Consider the following 16,852-nt stretch of genomic DNA (forward strand, 5'->3'; position numbering starts at 1 on the left):
TTATTCTCTGCAGCTGGGGACCAGACAGAGTGAGATGAGGCAAGGACTTCATCGTTAGAGCAGCAGAACCTCAGAAAGGCCATCTAGGCCATTCTCCTACACCAAAGTCAGGTCCCTGATAGGGAAGAAGTGAGACCCCTCAAGACACGAAATGAGGATGGTGCTCCAATGCTTCCCCCTTGGCAGTTATTTATTGCTACCTGGAGGGTGCTCTATAACCAGCTGGCGACAAGGAAGATTCCTAAGCACGGTTCACAGATGAGGCCACTTGATATGTGGGTGCAAATCCCATGTGGGCAGAGCCTGCACTGTAGACCCTCTTAAAGGGCCGAGAGATTACAGTGAGAGAGCATTCTTCTAATGAGCAGAGGTTCAGGCAGTGCTCCTGGTCGTCTATTCTGCATGGAGAGAGGTCACTAAGGAAAAGATGTACAAGTGCTCATAGGCAGGGGCAAATGGCTTAGCTCACTGGCCTGGAGACTGGACCTCACGGCTACCTTTGATAATTGCTGCTTCTGCTTTGAAACTCGCTTGTCTTGGATTGCATGATAATCCCCTCTTCTGGGTCTTCAGTGCTCCTGATGTGTCCTGGCCATGCACTGGAAAGAGTAATCATGGACTGGGAAGAGCAAGAATGGCCTATCTGAGATGGGAGAACTGGTAAAGAGGTGTGTGGTTAGACCTATGAGACTGGGGGACATGTGAGGATCCACAGAGCACATTTTATCAGATGCCAGGGAGTGTCCAGTACAGAAGAGCCACCAAAAAACCAAGGAGGTAGGGTGACTCAGCCAGCTGATCAGCCAGAATCTGTCCCCATCCCTTGATCTCCATCTAGTGTTTTGCATAATATGGGCTTGCAGCAAGTGTCATGGAGAACAGAGTGTCAGGGAGATAGAGATCAAGTTATGTATGAGCCCAACAGCAGAGGCTCCTTGTCATCAGGGCTGATCTAGCTACTGCCACTGCTGAAAATCCAACCTGTCAGCCATGAAGACCAAAGCTGAGCCCCTGATGCAATAACATTCCACAAGGAGATCAACGAGCCACTTGGTGCAAGTTTACTACATAGGACCCCTTCTATCAGGGAGAGGGGTTGACTTGACTCAAACTGATACATCTTCTGGATAAGGGGTTGCCTCTCTTTCCTGTAGAGCCTGAGGCCAGCACCCTTATCTGAGGACTCGTGCTTAGTCGCTAAGCCGTGTCCGACTCTTTGTGACCACATGGACTGTAGCCTGCCAGGCTCCTCTGTCCATTGGATTCTCCAGGCAAGAATACTGGAGTGGGTTGCCATTCCCTTCTCTAGGGGATCTTCCCAATCCAGGGATCGAATCCAGGTCTCCTGCATTGCAGGCAGATTCTTTAATGTCTGAACCACCAGGAAAGCCCTATCTGAGAGCCTACAGAGTGTCTAATTCACTGATGTGGGTTCTCATACAAGATCATTGCAGACTAGAGGTCTGAGTTACAGAAAAGATGGTGTGGCCATGGCTCCATGATCCTAGGTTCTACACCACACAGAGGCTGCGAACCTGAGAGATGGTAGAATGACCTCATCAAGATGCAGCTGAGGTATCAGACTGGAGATGACACCCTGTGAGGGTGGATGCTATCCTTTGGTTACATCCCAAACCAATGATGACTCTGGTCTGTCAATAGGCAGACAAGATCAGCTTAATGTGAGAAGCAGGTGGGTCTGAGCAGTGCAAGGACTATAGGAAACACTGCTGTTTTCTGCCCACATCCCTCTGCAGGGCCAAAGCCCAAAGCTACCATGAGTGTGGGCTCTCAGCCACAGCTCCCTTTTCTCTAGAGAATGGCCCAGAGGGGTCAAGAACTGTTTTATCTGGGAACTTATAGCCCATAGGGGCAGCCCGCAAGCAATGGCTGGTACAGAGTCTAAAACGCTGGCCCTCTGCCTTAAGGAAGATGTCATGTAGTATAGTTTATGCTCCAAAGCCCTTGCTCTGTGACAGGCCAACACCAGCCTCTCCCTGCTCCACCCTCCCAGTCTTACAGGTTGTTCTGAATAGCACTCCCTCAATAAATCAGTATCACACGTATCTCGATCTCAGGCTCTGCTTCTGGAGAACTCCACCTAACGCAGCATGTCTCAGTTCTCTGGATGTTGCTCTTGTGCCCTTTGGCCTGGTCTGCAATTTTCCATCCCTCTCATGATCTTAACAAGCAGGTTTTCATGACTTGACTTCCTAAATCTCTCTCTCTGTGTCTAAAAATTTTGGCTGCACTGTCTTTGTTGCTGAGTGTGGGCTTTCTCTAGGTGCAGCGAGAAGGGGCTGCTCTCTAGTTGCCATGAAGGACTTCTCATTTCGGTAGTTTCTCTTGTTGCGGAGCATGGGCTCTAGGACACTCGAGCTTCAGTAGTTGTGGCACACAGGTAATCACAGTGCACAAGTAATCGTGGCATGTGGCATCCCTGTTCCCTGACCAGGGCTCGAACCCATGTCCTCTGCACTGGCAGGCAGATTCCCAACCACTGGACCACCAGGGAATCCCCCTAAATAGCTCTTTAATCTGATGTCTTCTTTGCATCCTTGATGCTTTACCATAATTCAAGACATATATAAGTACCTATATCATAGTCTCAATTTTGCCTCTTGTCCCACAAAACATAAAGAATATATTATCTGTCCCTTTAGGAAAAAGTTTGCGGACTTCTGGTTTACGCTGTAGGGCTCGGGCACCTGGATACATTGATTTATAAACTCAGAAGACATAGAGGGAGAAAGATTTCCTCCAAAGGATGTCAGAGCGTTGTTAAGAAGGGGAAAACTGTGGGAGGCCTGACATGACAAAGGGGTGTGTGTGTATGTCTGCCTTCAAATGGAGATGTCTCCCCATCAGATCTGTGATCTAGGAGGAAACCCAGGAATTAAAGTGGAAGTGATTTGGCCTGGATGCCCTTCATTGTCATTGTCAAGTTAACGGAAGACTTGTTGCCATGCAGTTCAGGAGGAAGGAGTGGGAACTCTAAATATTTAAGAGCATTAAGGTTACTGTCAGGAAAAAGGTCAAGTTATATAAAATGGAGAAACATGGATATTTCTTATAGATCTGGGGGTCTTCAGCCACCTTGAAGAAGTCCATCTCTCTGAAGCCACAGTCTGGAAAGACCACAGGGAGGGACCACACAGAAAGTGAGGGATGCCCCTGGAGCCCCGGCTGTCTCCAGTCCTGCCTGCCTGTTTCAGCCTGAGCACCAGACATAAGAGTGAGGAAGGCTTCAAGATAACCCCAGCCTAGCCAGTATCTGGCTGCAGAACACCCCAAGGGAGGACTGTCAGCACTGGCTGGGTCCAGTCAGCTCCCGGGTCCGTGAGCCAAATCGGCGATTGTTATTGATTGAAGCTGCTGCTTCAGGCTAGTTTGTCATGCAACCATAGGTCACCAAACCATCAGCGTGAAGCAAATTCACATGTGCCATGCAGGATGCGCTGGAATGGTAGTTATATTAGAAGAGCCCAAGCTCAAGGCATGGAGGGATGGAGAGAAACCCTCGTCATCCTCCCCTTGTATCACTCCCAGAGCCAGTCCTCACAGGACCGCTGGGCTCCATCACATCATGAGGACTAGGGCCTAGGTGTTGTCATGGCTTTGAAGAGAAAGGGGAAGAGAGAGAGAGAAAGGATATGGAGAAAGAGGCAGAGGGTGTATGTGGGCAGCTTTTCAGAGGCCTGGGGGGTTACCCCTCTGGTACATGAGGACACCACTAATGCCAGGAAGGACACAGAGCCTGATCGCTACCCTCAACATCCTGAGACTTTGAAACGATCACTCGCCCCCCCCTTTAGCACCTTCACAGCTGCTCCACCCTAGGGGAAAGGTGAGGGGCTGCAGCTAGGGGCCAAGGGTGCAGAGGAGGCAGCTTCACCCTCATTGTGGCCTCTGAGCTGCCCCCTAGTGGTGTGCGGCGGAGAAACAGGAGTATGTCCTGTGAGCCTCTTTCCTCCGGTGCCAGAGGCCACTGGACAGAGACCTCCAGTCCCACAGCTTGCTGCCCAAAGAGGGAAGAGTCCCAGGAAGCACTGGATGATGGATGCAATGGGAGCTCACTCTCCTCGTGGTGCAGCAGGAGAAAGAGGATCAGGGACACGACCCCAGGCAGGTGATCCCCCAGCCCTGGGGGCCCTGACCCCAGCAAGCAAGGAGAAATGAGCTAAAAAGACCCAAGGGTGAGGATTCCGGGGAGGCCTCAGATACCCTGAACTGCCTGCTGAAGACCCAGCTCCGCCCTGCTGCTGCCAGAGCAGACCTGAATGAACAAGTGCAAGGAGGAATCACATGTCTCCGAGGCCTTGGAAGCAATGTCATCATGAAAAGGACACCTGAGTATTAACCAGTCATTGAGGAGGTGTGCTCGAAGCCCTGCTCCTGTGGCTGCTCTTGTAAACTGTACTCCCTGGGAAGAGGATGCCCAGAGGACAACTGTGCGCTCAGGTGTTTGTGACTCACCTGAGCCAGGCCGAGGGCAAAGAAGGAGGCTCAGCAGACACACGGCTGCCTTAGGGTAGTCCTGCCACGTGCTGCTCCAGCCTGAGACATGCCCACCACACCAGCCTTGGGGGCAATGGTCCTGGCTGGGCCTGGAATCACTTCCTGGTTTGGGGCACATCCATCCTCAGCCTTCAGAGCTGGCCAGGACACAAGGAATCTGACCAGGGCAGAGAGAGAGAGAGAGACAACCCGGCTTCCTGTCAGTCCCACAGCTGTGTGACCTCAAACATGCACACATTCTCCTCTCAGGGCCTCAGTGACCCATCTGGGCAGTGGGCATCCTACCTTCTCATCTCATCACAACTCCTGCCTTGCTTGAGAAGGGTAGTGACCAGGTAGATGGGAGCAGGGCTAAGCAAGGACTCTATAAGATGTGGAGGGTGGCAGCCATGGAGGAAGCAGTGGCCTTGCTCTGATGCCCAGGAGAGCCAGTCCTGTGTCTTGACCCCACAGAGTCCTCAATTTTGTGGGGGTGGCCGTCCTACCATCAACTTGTGAAAGTCCAGAGGGGTTGGTGTCAAAATAGAAAGCAGCAGAGGCTGGCAGGGCAGGGGCTAGGGTATGAGGCTTCACATTTACTAAGTGATACTGTCCATGAGACAGTCACGCAATCTGTGAGGGATGTTGTCTGCTTTGTTTGCTGGTGTATCCACAGTGCCTAGACTACAGCCTGGTATACAGTGGGAGCCTAATAATTACTTGATGAATAAATGAATGAATGAACAAACAAATGAGCAATCAGAAGAAAGGTGAGAGAAGTCTATCAGGTGAGCTGGACCATAAGGAATGAGTCAGAATGAGGTGGAACAAGAATTAGGAAGAAGCCAAATATGTCCACAGGCTCAGAGGCATGACGGGAGACAGGGCATCTGGAAATGGCAGAATTTCCACTGCACCTGGGGAAGAGCAAGAGGATGTGGGTGAATCTGGGTCTGAGAATCTGGGTCTTTACCTTGAGGACACTGGGGCGCTGCAGGGGGTAGCTAGCTAATTAAATGTGGTGGGTTTTGTAAACAGCTTTATGGAGATACAATTCACAGACCACACAATTCACCCTTTAAAGTGTGCAGTGCAATGGCTTTTAGTGTATCCACAGAGTTGTGAATCACCATAATCGATTTTAGAACATTTTCATTACCCCCAAAAGATAACCCATGCCCATTAGTTATCATCCCTCAGCCCTCCCATCTCCTCAACCCTAGGTAAGCTTTAATTCACTTTCTGTCTCCATAGATCTGCCAGTTCTGGACATTTCATATAACTGGAATACAATCTGTGGTCATTTGTGACTGGCTTCTTTCAGTTAATATAATGTTTTCAAGATTCACTTGTGTTGCAGCATGTATTGCTGCTTGATTGTTGTTGTTGTTGACAAATAACATTCCATTGTATGGATTTATCACTTTTTTATCCATTTGTTAGTTGATGTATATTCAGGTTGTTAAGATGTGGCTTTTAAAAAGATCTTCTGATGGCTAAAATTAACAAGACTAACCACCTCAAATGCTGGAATGGTTATGACTTGACCAGAACACTCATATATTACTGGTGGGAGCTTGTAATGATAAAACCACTTTGGAAAAACAATTTCTCACAAAGATATATATATATATATATGTATGTATGTGTATATATATATATGTATGTGTATATATATATATGTATGTGTATATATATATATGTATGTGTATATATATATATATGTATGTGTATATATATATATATATATATATATATATACACATACACTCTGTATATCCCAACAATTCAACTTGTAGGCTAAGCTATTTCCAGGTTTTTTTTTTTTCACTATTATGAAGAATTCTACAAGTTTTTATATGGAAAAAACTGGAAACAGCCTAGCTGTTCATCAACAGGAGAATGGATAAGCAAATTTAGTTATGTTCAAATATGGAAACTTCTCCAACTAGTCCAAAAGATGGACGAGGGTAGGGACTCCACTGGTGGTCCAGTGGTCAAGAATCTGCCTTCCAATGCAGGGGATGCAAGTTCAGTCCCTGGTCAGGGCACTGAGATACCCCAAGACACAGGGCAACTAAGCCACATGCAGTGCAATGAAGGATCCACACACCACAACGAAGACCCCACATGCTGCAGCTAAGACCCGATGCAGTCAAATAAATAAATGAATAAGATGGATGAGGGTAAAGCGTTAAGTTGTATAAAAGAAGCCAGACGTAAAGGAATATGTTGGGTATAATTACTACGAAATTCCATTGTATATGAAACTCAAGAACTTGCAAAACTCATCAGAACACAGATTGTTTTGGGTGCGGGGTGGCTGATTGAAAGGAGTACAAGGGACTGTCCCAGGATGATGGAAACGTTATATACCTTGGTTGGGGTGTTGGTTGCATAAAGATAAACATTTGTCAAAACTCTTCAAACTCTACTCATCAGATCTGTACATCTTATTGAAGGTAAATTACACGCGAATAAAGTTGGAGGTGGGGTGGGAAGCACCTCCTGGAAGCACTGAGGAAGTCTGACCGAGGGGCTTAGCCTGGAGCACAGGGAGAGGCATCCTCCTGTCTCTAAGCTGGGCAGGTGGGCACGGGGGATGCTAAGCAGGTGGAGATGGCACTCCTGATTGACAGGAGGCGGGCAGTGGGGAGCAGGAGGCGAGTGTGACTCATGGGTCCCTTTCTCTGCACCTCTGGTGCTTTAGTCATCAGCCTGTTCCCACTTCATCCCTTGGACTTCCAGCTGTCACCTGTGTCACCATCTTGTGATGCTCCATGATTTGCGGGAGAAGAAGCCCAGATAACTCGGGCCCTGTGAAATCAGCAGAGTGGGGCCCTGAGGCTTTCCAGAAGTGCTTGTTATGCTGTAGGGAGGAGACTACAGGCTGCATGGGCCACCTTGACTCATGGGTGGTTGGGGGCACCTAGGGAACCATTAGAACTTCCAGTAAAAGCCACCTGGGTGGGGTAGCCCAACCTCCCCGTGTAACCAAGGAGAGAACCAAGGTCTGGGAAGGCAGAGGAGGAGCTCAAGGCCTGCTTTTTTCCCACTTCCTCCCACGCGACTCTGACCTCAGCTGGGTGAGCAGTTGCTGGTACAGTGGCCAACACAGACCCTTCCCTCCCAGAGAAGTGGATGGGAGGCTGGTGAGGGGTCACCCTTCCCCTCAGAACATGGCACAGAAGGGCAGGGAAGCATAAAAGCTCAGCCAGCCCCCTCTGTAGGCCTCAGCAGATGAAGCCTGGGGTGGAGCTGGCAGGAAAGTCCCTGTCATCTGTCAGTCTGTCATCATATACCCCACCCTTGAACTCCCCTTAAGCGTATTCTCTCCCTGTCATCAGCCTCAGCAAGGACTCAATCACTTGTCAAAAAGTTCCTCTGAGATGCTTTACACTGAGTCCCAAGAACTGAGCATCTCAGAAGGGCCATAATGGGGTTCCCTCTTGGTTTCTTCCTTTCCCCACGTCCACTGAATTATTGGTGCACTGAGTTATTCCTGAACAAAGGAAACTTGGATATATTTTTTAAACTTGGATACATGTTTTATTGAGATATAGAAAGTGTGTTAGTTGTTCAGTCATGTCCAACTCTTTGCAACCCCATGAACTGTAGCCTGCCAGACTCCTCTGTCCATGGAATTCTCCAGGAAAGAATACTGGGTATCTTCCCAACCCGAGGACTGAAGCCAGATCTCCTGCATTGCAGGCAGGTTCTTTACCATCTGAGTTACCAGGGAAGCCCATTATTGAGGTATACCATAATAATATAATGACTGCATATGTTATCAGTTCGATGAATTGCACACATATAGCCACCACCCAGATCAAGATACAGAACATTTCCAGAATTCCAGAAGGCTCCTTGTACCACCTTCCCACTCACCTGACCCCAAAAGCAACTGCTGATTTCTCTGACTTTAGACGAGTTTAATCTTCTCTTGTGCTTCCTAAAGATAGAATCATCCAGTAGACACTCTGGCTTTTTTTTTCTCTTTTTTGCTCAATATGTCTGTGAGATTCACCCATGAAGCAGTATGTATCAGTGGTTGGCTCTTTTTTATTGCTGGGTGGTACTCCATTGTTATGGATGTACCACAATGTGGGTATCTATTTCACTGTTAATGGGCGTTGGGGTTGTTCCGAGTTTGGGGCTCTTATGAATGTTCAAATAAAGTATTTGTACAGATGGACATTCTCATTTCTCTTGAATATATGCCTAGAAGTGGAATTTCTCTTGAGCCATAGGTTAGCATATTTTTAACTTTAGTAGATAACTGTCAAACAGTTTCCTGAAATGATTGTACCCATTTATATTCCCACTAACAATGCATGAAAGTTCCAGCTACGCCACATCCCCACCATTTTAATTCTAGCCATCCAAATGGTTATATAATGCTATCTCACTAGGGCTTTAAAACATTTCAGTTCAGTTCAGTTTAGTTGCTCAGTCGTGTCTGACTCTCTGCAACCCGGTGGACTGCATGCAGCATGCCAGGTTTCCCTGTCCATCACCAACTCCCAGAGCTTGCTCAAACTCATGTCCATTGAGTCAGTGATGCCATCCAACCATCTCATCCTCTGTTGTCCCCTTCTCCTCCTGCCTTCAATCATTCCCAGCATCAGGATCTTTTCAAATGAGCCAGTTCTTCACATCAGGTGGCCAGAGTATTGGAGTTTCAGCTTCAGCATCAGTCCTTCCAATGAATATTCAGGACTGATTTCCTTTATGATGGACTGGTTAAAACATTTGCTTTCCCTTAATGACTTATGATAATAACTTATGATAAGCTTTTCATATGCTTATGGGTTATGTGGAAACGCTTTTTTTGTGTGAAATACCTATTCAAGTCTTTTGACCACTGTTTATTGGCCTGTTTGCCTTTTTGCATTGATTTATAGGAGTTCCTAATGTTACTGGATATGAACTTCTGTGAGATGTATGCATTGTGAATATCTTCTCCCAGTTCATGGCTTCACTTCTTTACCTCTTTTTGAATTCCGTTTTTTGTTTTTTTCTTCCAGTTTTATTGAGGTGTAAGAGACATAGAGCACTGTGTAAGTTCAAGTGTATGGCATAATGATGTGACTTACCTACATCATGAGATGATGACCATAGTAAGTTTAGTGAATGTCCATCATCTCGTATAGATATGGCTTCACTTCTTTATTGCATTTTCTTAATGATGTCTTTTGTTGAACAGAAGTTACTAATATTAGTGAAGTCTAAGCTATCTATCTTCTCTCTTATGTTTAGTGCTTTTTACATCCTCTAAGAAATCACTGAGAAGCCCAGGCTTTGTGCTGGCAAGGGTCACGCAACTTCCATTCTGGCCTCCTCCCAGGGCAGGATTCAGACAGTTATTACTCACCCAACCCTGTCTGTGAAGTCAACTGTTTATAAGTTTGTCCACCCACCTATCCATCCACCCACCCACTCACTCCCCTATCCATCCATCTATCCACCCATTGATCTTGCCCATATTTATTGCCATCACCATGAGCTGAGTGATTACACATAGTTACAGGATGGGATGGTGAGGGAGTTAGAGATGAACAGGACCCCCAAGGAGCTTATGATCTGGTAGGAAAAATACAACCTACATGAAGTCCTTGACAGGTTTCTATTTATCCTCCTACTGTCCTCAAATCTGTAGCTTTCATTCATTCCTCTCTGAAACTCCCATTTATTTGTCTTTGTTCTGTGACTTCTTCTAATATCTAACCTCTTCTAATATCTGTACATAGTCCTGTTCCTACAAATATGAGCTACAAATAGCAAAGGTGATTCTCACCTCTCACATTTTAGGTACTTGGCCTTTATCGATAAGGCCTGAGATGGTCAACAGCCCTGGCCCACCGTGGGCTTAAATCCTGCTTGTGACCAGCTTGTACTCAGAGACGTGTCCCCCTGTTGGGGGGTGGGGGTGGTCAGAAGGAGACACCTTCACCAGGGCTGACTAGCCAGCATGAATATTTGAAGGCTGGCCCTGTGGGACCAGCAGGTGGCCCAACCTGGCAGCAGAGAGGTAGGCAGTGGACAAGCGGGAGTTCAACCATCTGATGGAACTGACCAAGAAGGAAACGGGGACTGGGACTGGGGGTACAATCTGACATGTAGAAGGGTGGTCTCCTTCCTGGCTGAAAGGAGTGGATTCCAGCTCTCTGCTGCTGGTCTCAAGTTGCGCTGGGGCCTTGGGCCAGTAGTGAGGAGGGTGGAGAAACTGCACCCCTCCTGGGGGGCCTTCATCTAACCTCTAGCTACTAACGTGGCAACTATATCTCATCTCCCCCGGCCAAACATCTGACTGCCCCCCCTCCCCGACCTCTTTCTGGGGAAGTGGCTCAAAACCAACAAAAACAAAGAAGAGCCTGTTGGCCTTGGCCCCAACCAGCCCGGCCTTGGTCACTCCTCTGTGATCTGACCGCCCAGAACCCTTGCAGGCCTGGCTGCCATCCTGACTGCATAGCACCTGCCCTCCCAATGACACTGGCCCTTTGTCGAAGGAGATGGCTTGTGGGGACAGCCCTGGGGAGAGGAACAGCTGAGCAGACCAGGCTGGCGCCACGCGGGACAGGGGGGCCTCAACAAACAAGGCATCCTAGAGAGTGGCCTGTGGGGCTAGGGAAGGACCGGGCAGTAAGTAACAGTCCAGCCACAGTGCCTGATGAAACTGAAACAGGAATTGAGGATGGGAGGGTGAGCAACCGCCGAGCCTTGGCCACAGGACCCTCCCCAGACACACACCTCTCTCCCCCTCCCCACCTCTCTGCTGAGCCCAACCCTCATGGTGACTCTGCCAGGTCTGGCTCAGGGGTGACTGGACCAGCCTCTCTGATCCCTCAATAGGCAGAGAGAGCCCAAGGGTGGCCCTTCTGTTCATTGTTTGCTCAGAGCTTAGGGGTGACAGATACCCCCTGACAGACAGCCCCTTGTGGGCTCTATGGCTGGGATGATTGACAGGTAGATCCGGGCTGAAAAGAAAGTCATTTCCACCCTCTCTTTGTGCCAGGCACAGTGCCAAGGGCTTGACCTGCAGCATCTCATCAGACCTCACAACAACCTTCAGAGGGTCAGACTCAGCTTGTAATAAGGCTACATCCCCATAAACACATCTTAAATTGAAAATCATAAGTCAAAAATGCATTTAATACACATAACCCACCAAGCATCATAGCTTAACCTAGCCTACCTTAAACATAAGCAGATCACTTACATTGGACTACAGTTGAGGAAAATCATCTAACAGTAAACCTGTTTTATAATAAAGTGTTGAATTGCTCTTGTACTTTTTTTTTTTTTGACCATGCCACATGACTTGTGGGATCTTAGTTCCCCAACCAGGGATTGAACCTAGGCCAGGGACAGCCCTGTGATATTGACATGCAGTCTTAGGAACACAGCCTAAGAGTCAATCAATTTTCCAAGCTCATCTAATATCTGAAATCTTTGTTATATAAGTTGAGGCCTCTTCCAGTCTGACTGGTATCTGCTGACCTTTTATACTAAAATTCAGGGACAATGGAGAGTAATTCTGGGATTAGGCCAAGTCAGGTCAAATACAGGCTTAGCCACTTAATGCAAGGAAGACCCTGTAATGTCGGACAGCTTATATAACCTCTGTTAGTTTTGGAGACCTCCAAAGAGGAGCCCTTTATAACTGTTTTATAAAGATCAGTTAACACTAGTACCTGTTCTTAAGGGCCGTGGAGGATTAAGAAGTAATATAGGGCATTCTTTGGCAGTCCAGTCGTTAGGACTCCATGCTCACCCTGTCAAAGGCCCAGGTTCAATCCCTGGTCAAGGAACTAAGATCCCACAAGCCACGTGGTGCAGCCAAAATAGGAAGAAAGAATGTAAATTCTTAGCATGTGCAATTATACTGAGCATGCAGTAAATGATAACTATTCTTACTGTTATCAAGCATCTAAGACTATAGTGCTTATTTTAACTGGAAGGAAAAACAACACTTGCCATCAGTGGTGGGCAATCTTGATTATGTAGAGGGTAGGAAATATTGATTTGGAGGGAATTTATTCAACTGGAAGAGGAAGAGATATAAATGTTAGTAAGTAGAGACTGAAGGTGAAGCCAATAGATTCAATAATCATATGGGTCAACAGGAGAAACAAACAAACCAAAAGAGGGAATGGGGATGCAGAACTTCAGGCTCTTTGCCTCCTGGCAGCCACAGGGCAGAGCCCAGAGCTCAGATGAGGTCGGCCCAAGCAGCCCCTTAGTCTTGGCAGAGGCTCAAGTCCCACTTTCAGGAAATGTGACAATGAGGCCCTGTCCTTAGGATAACGATACCAACCAGGGCTGGTCAACACTGGTGGGAGTGGGTGTGCACGATGGCTGACCTGAGCTTGCTTGGGAAGCAGGAAGCTCTTGAGTCTTACTGAGGGCTCCTTTTCCTGTTGATTCTGTGTGAATAACTGTATATTGTGTGTTTATACATCGCTCACCTGTGCAAGTGGATGCCATCTCCAGCAGGGCTGAAAACCAACAGTAGATTCTCTAGGGCAAGAAGATCCAGCCAGAGGGGGACAATGCAAGCTTTGGAGTCAGCCAGACCTGGGCAAATCCTGCTCAGTCACCTGGTATCTGTGTGGCCTTGGGTAAGTGGCTGGGAGCTGTCCTCACCATGTGCGGACAGGAGCCTCTCCCCTGCGGAGCTATCACAAGGATAGATGGGATTGCAGATCAAAACCACCAAGCACGGTGTCAGGTTAGCCAGAAGAAAGGCTGCATGGAAGGGATGACATCTGGTATGATCCACCTAAGAGGTGCCACTTGGAACCCACCAGCTCCTGAAGGAAGACGCATAGCCAAGGGGAATGGGGAAGAATTCCAGTCTCCGCTTGACACTGGAGGGACCTTGGAGAAATCGTTTACCCTCTCTGGACACCCATTCCTTCATCTGTAAACAGAATTAATCCCCTGGTTAGCAGGTTCCTCCTGAGGATGGGGTGATGTCTAGAAAGTGCTTAGTGCAAAGCCCAGCACCCAGTTATTAAGAAGTACTGTCCTTTCCCTGAGGCCACTGGAACGCCATGGCTAACCCCTAGCTCAGGCCCTCTAGCCAAGTGCTTCCTCCCACCTTCCCCTCTCTCTCAGGCTCCACGTATTCTCCTTCAGAGGAAGGAGACAATAGCAGCCCAGCCCACATCGTCACCAAGCCCCATCAGGCCATCTTTCAGGGCCAGCTGTCGCCAGCCGGGCCCTGAGGTCTGAGGTCTCTGCCAAGAGTGGCTGAAGACATAAGCCTGCTGAGATGGCAGGTCAGCGTGGAGGTATGTGTGGAGCGACAGGATAGGAGCTGGGTTTTAAAGGGCCCTGGCTACGGGTACTATCTATCTATTAGTTATCTGTGCTGCATGATACGTGAACCAACACTGAGGGGCTTAAAGCAACAAGCATCTATTGTCTCAGTGTTCCTGTGGGTCAGATGTCCCGGCATGGTTTAGCTGGGTCTCCTGGCTCAAGGTCTCTCAGGAGGTGGTAGTCAAGGTGCCAGCTGGGCGGCAGTCACCCCAAGGATTCACTTCCAAGCTGGCTCCATGGCTGCTGGCTGCCTGCAGAAGACGCATGTCCAAGTCTCTCCTGTAGTGGCTAGCCAGTTTGGCTTCCTCATCACTGGGGCCTCCACAGGCTGCCTGAGTGTTTAACAGGGCAGCTGCTGAGGAGAGATGGAGAGAGTGAGCCCAAGGTGGAAAGCACAGTCTCCTTGTCACCTAATCTTGGAAGAGGCACCCCATCACTTTTGCCGCCTTCTCTTCACTAGGAGGAAGTTGTGATGTCCAGCCCACATCCAAGATGGGGGCAACGCCAGGCTGTGACTACTGGGGCATCACCGGGGACCATCTTAGAGACCGCCTGACTCACTGGAGGTGGGATCAGGGAAAGATGCCATCATAACTTTGTATTTGTTTATTTACTTGGCCGCACTGGTCTTACCTGCAGCATGTGAGATCTCGTTCCCTGACCAGGGATTGAACCCAGGCCTCCTGTGTTGGAAGCATGGAGTCTTAGCCACATAACTTTTATAGAGTGAAAAGAGCCCAAACTCAGTGACCCTGCCTCAAGGGCTGGCTCCTCGGTGTAGCCTTAGGCTGTCTGCCACTTTGCTACTTACAGCTCCGGTTTCCTCCTCTACCAGATGAGATAACATTCCAGCCCCGTTGACCTCACAAGTTGTGTTGTGGATCAAAAGACACACGGTCCTTTGAATATATTTAAGAAAGCCTCCAAATATTACACACCAGTTGGTGTGACGATGGCATTATTATATTATTAAAGGGAGTCTTGGGTCAGCAGTGGTAAAAATCTACCCATAAAAAAATCCATCTATCAGGGACTTCCGTGGTGGTCCAGTGGCTAAGACTCCACACTCCCAATGTAGGGGCCCGGGTTTGATCCCTGGTTGAAGAACTAGATCCCACATACTCCAACTAAGGCCCAGCAAAACCAAATAAAAATAATAAATATATATGTTTTTAAACTCCACCCATAAGAAAATCCACTCACAGGAGTGCACCTTAGGGTACATGTACATAGGGCACAATATCATTCATTTGAAGTCATCCTTCCCATCTTGACTGAGTCCTCAGCTGGCCTAGGCTAGGCAGCGTGCATTCATTCATTCATTCATTCATTCATTCATTCATTCACAGAGGCCCTCATGTTCAAGGCCCTTCACCAGCTCCCTAATATGAACAATTCTGTGACGCAGACATTAGTAACCCCACAGACCCCCTAGAAGAAACAGGAGCTATTCTGAATCTTGAGGGCAAAGCTCAGACCCCGCATTTAGTAGGAGCCCTGAAAACGTGTCTGCTGAGTGAATCTTGCTGAAAGAGCCCAGCTAAGTGTAAAGAGAGGGGTTTGACCACAGTCCCAGTACTTCGAGGCTGTGTGACCAGAGGCAAGTTCCTGTCCCTCTCTGAACTTCAGGTCTCTTACCTACACAGTAGAGGTCAGAGTTTGCAAACAACTGGGTTAGAGGTCCCAGCTAAGGTGTAAATATGTTGTTTAGGGCTTAATCAGGGTTTAATTTTATTTTAAAATGAGTTGCCAATATTTAAGAGTTGGGATATTTCCACAAAACCCAAAGTTTTCAGTTTTTATTGAAAAATGAGATCTGACTACACTGGACCCATTGTATACATACAACAATTGACCGGCTGGGGCAGGAACTGCCCTTTAACTGTGCTGTTTGGACACTGTGCCTCCTCCACTTTCTCCCTGTAGCCTTGCCCAGCATGCTTCACCCTGAGGTGTCACTGCCTGGCCCCAACAGGTATCTGAGCTTGCAACCCCAGATGTCAGCATGATCTGACTGTTCTTTAGCTCTGTGAGGCCTAAAGATGGCTTTACAGGATCCCTGAGTGATGAAAACCATTAACACCCTGGATAAAAAGCCACTTGGGCTGAGCAGAGAGAAACTGCTGTTTCTGAGGATGACACAGAGTCTATAAATAGCCTTAGAGCCAGGTGAGTGGTGACACCTGCCCCATCTCACCTGGGTGGGGACTGGGCATGTTTCAGTCCATGGCTCAGTCCAGGGACATTCCCTGCTCCTGATGCCAACTGAGGTCAGCACAGGAAGAAATGATTTCACAGCTGAGCCTGTGGAGCAGGTGGAATTTTCTCTGGCTCAGGCAAGAGGCAGTGATGACATTTGATTTTCCAAAAAAGATAGAAGGTGTAACACAGTGGGGATGAAGTATTGCACCATCCATGGTTTCCCAGTACTATTCAACAATGTGAGACCTCAGCCTGGCCTTCAGGATTCTCTGTGACCGTCATGCCTCATCCCCTGCCAGGCTTTCAACTCATGGTTAATACTGGAGCCTTTCCTGACCTCTCCCAGTTCTGGGCTGGCCTTGGCTCACTCCCCCTCTGGAATCTCCTCTCTGCATCTTTTTGTCTCTGTCCCTCAAATGCAGTTGTCTCCAGACTGACCCCCCCAGACAGAAACCATCTTCCTTGTCCCCTGAGCTCCACAGCCCCCTGGCTAACTCCTTAGTTTCTCTCTTGCTGTGTCATCTGTCCAAGGCTGGTCTCTCTTGCCCTCCCCACTCTGTCCCAACTACCAGCTCCTTGATAATCACGACAAATGAAAACGCTGATTTTGGAGTCAGACTCCTTCCAGCTCTATACTTGGGTAACTCCCCACCTAACAGTTAGGGCCTTGCTTCCCTGTCTGTGCAACGGAACTGCTTCTCAGGCTGCACTGAGGGCCAGGCAAGGGCTTTGGAAAGTAAAGCAGTTACACAAATGAAGGCAGCTCTTCCCTGGTGCTGGTCTCTCATACTCCATTGCGACAGAGTCCCTCCAGGAGCCGGCCTGA

This window comes from Cervus elaphus, chromosome 15 (genome assembly GCF_910594005.1).
Source record: "Cervus elaphus chromosome 15, mCerEla1.1, whole genome shotgun sequence".
In the NCBI taxonomy this organism is placed as follows: Eukaryota; Metazoa; Chordata; class Mammalia; order Artiodactyla; family Cervidae; genus Cervus; species Cervus elaphus.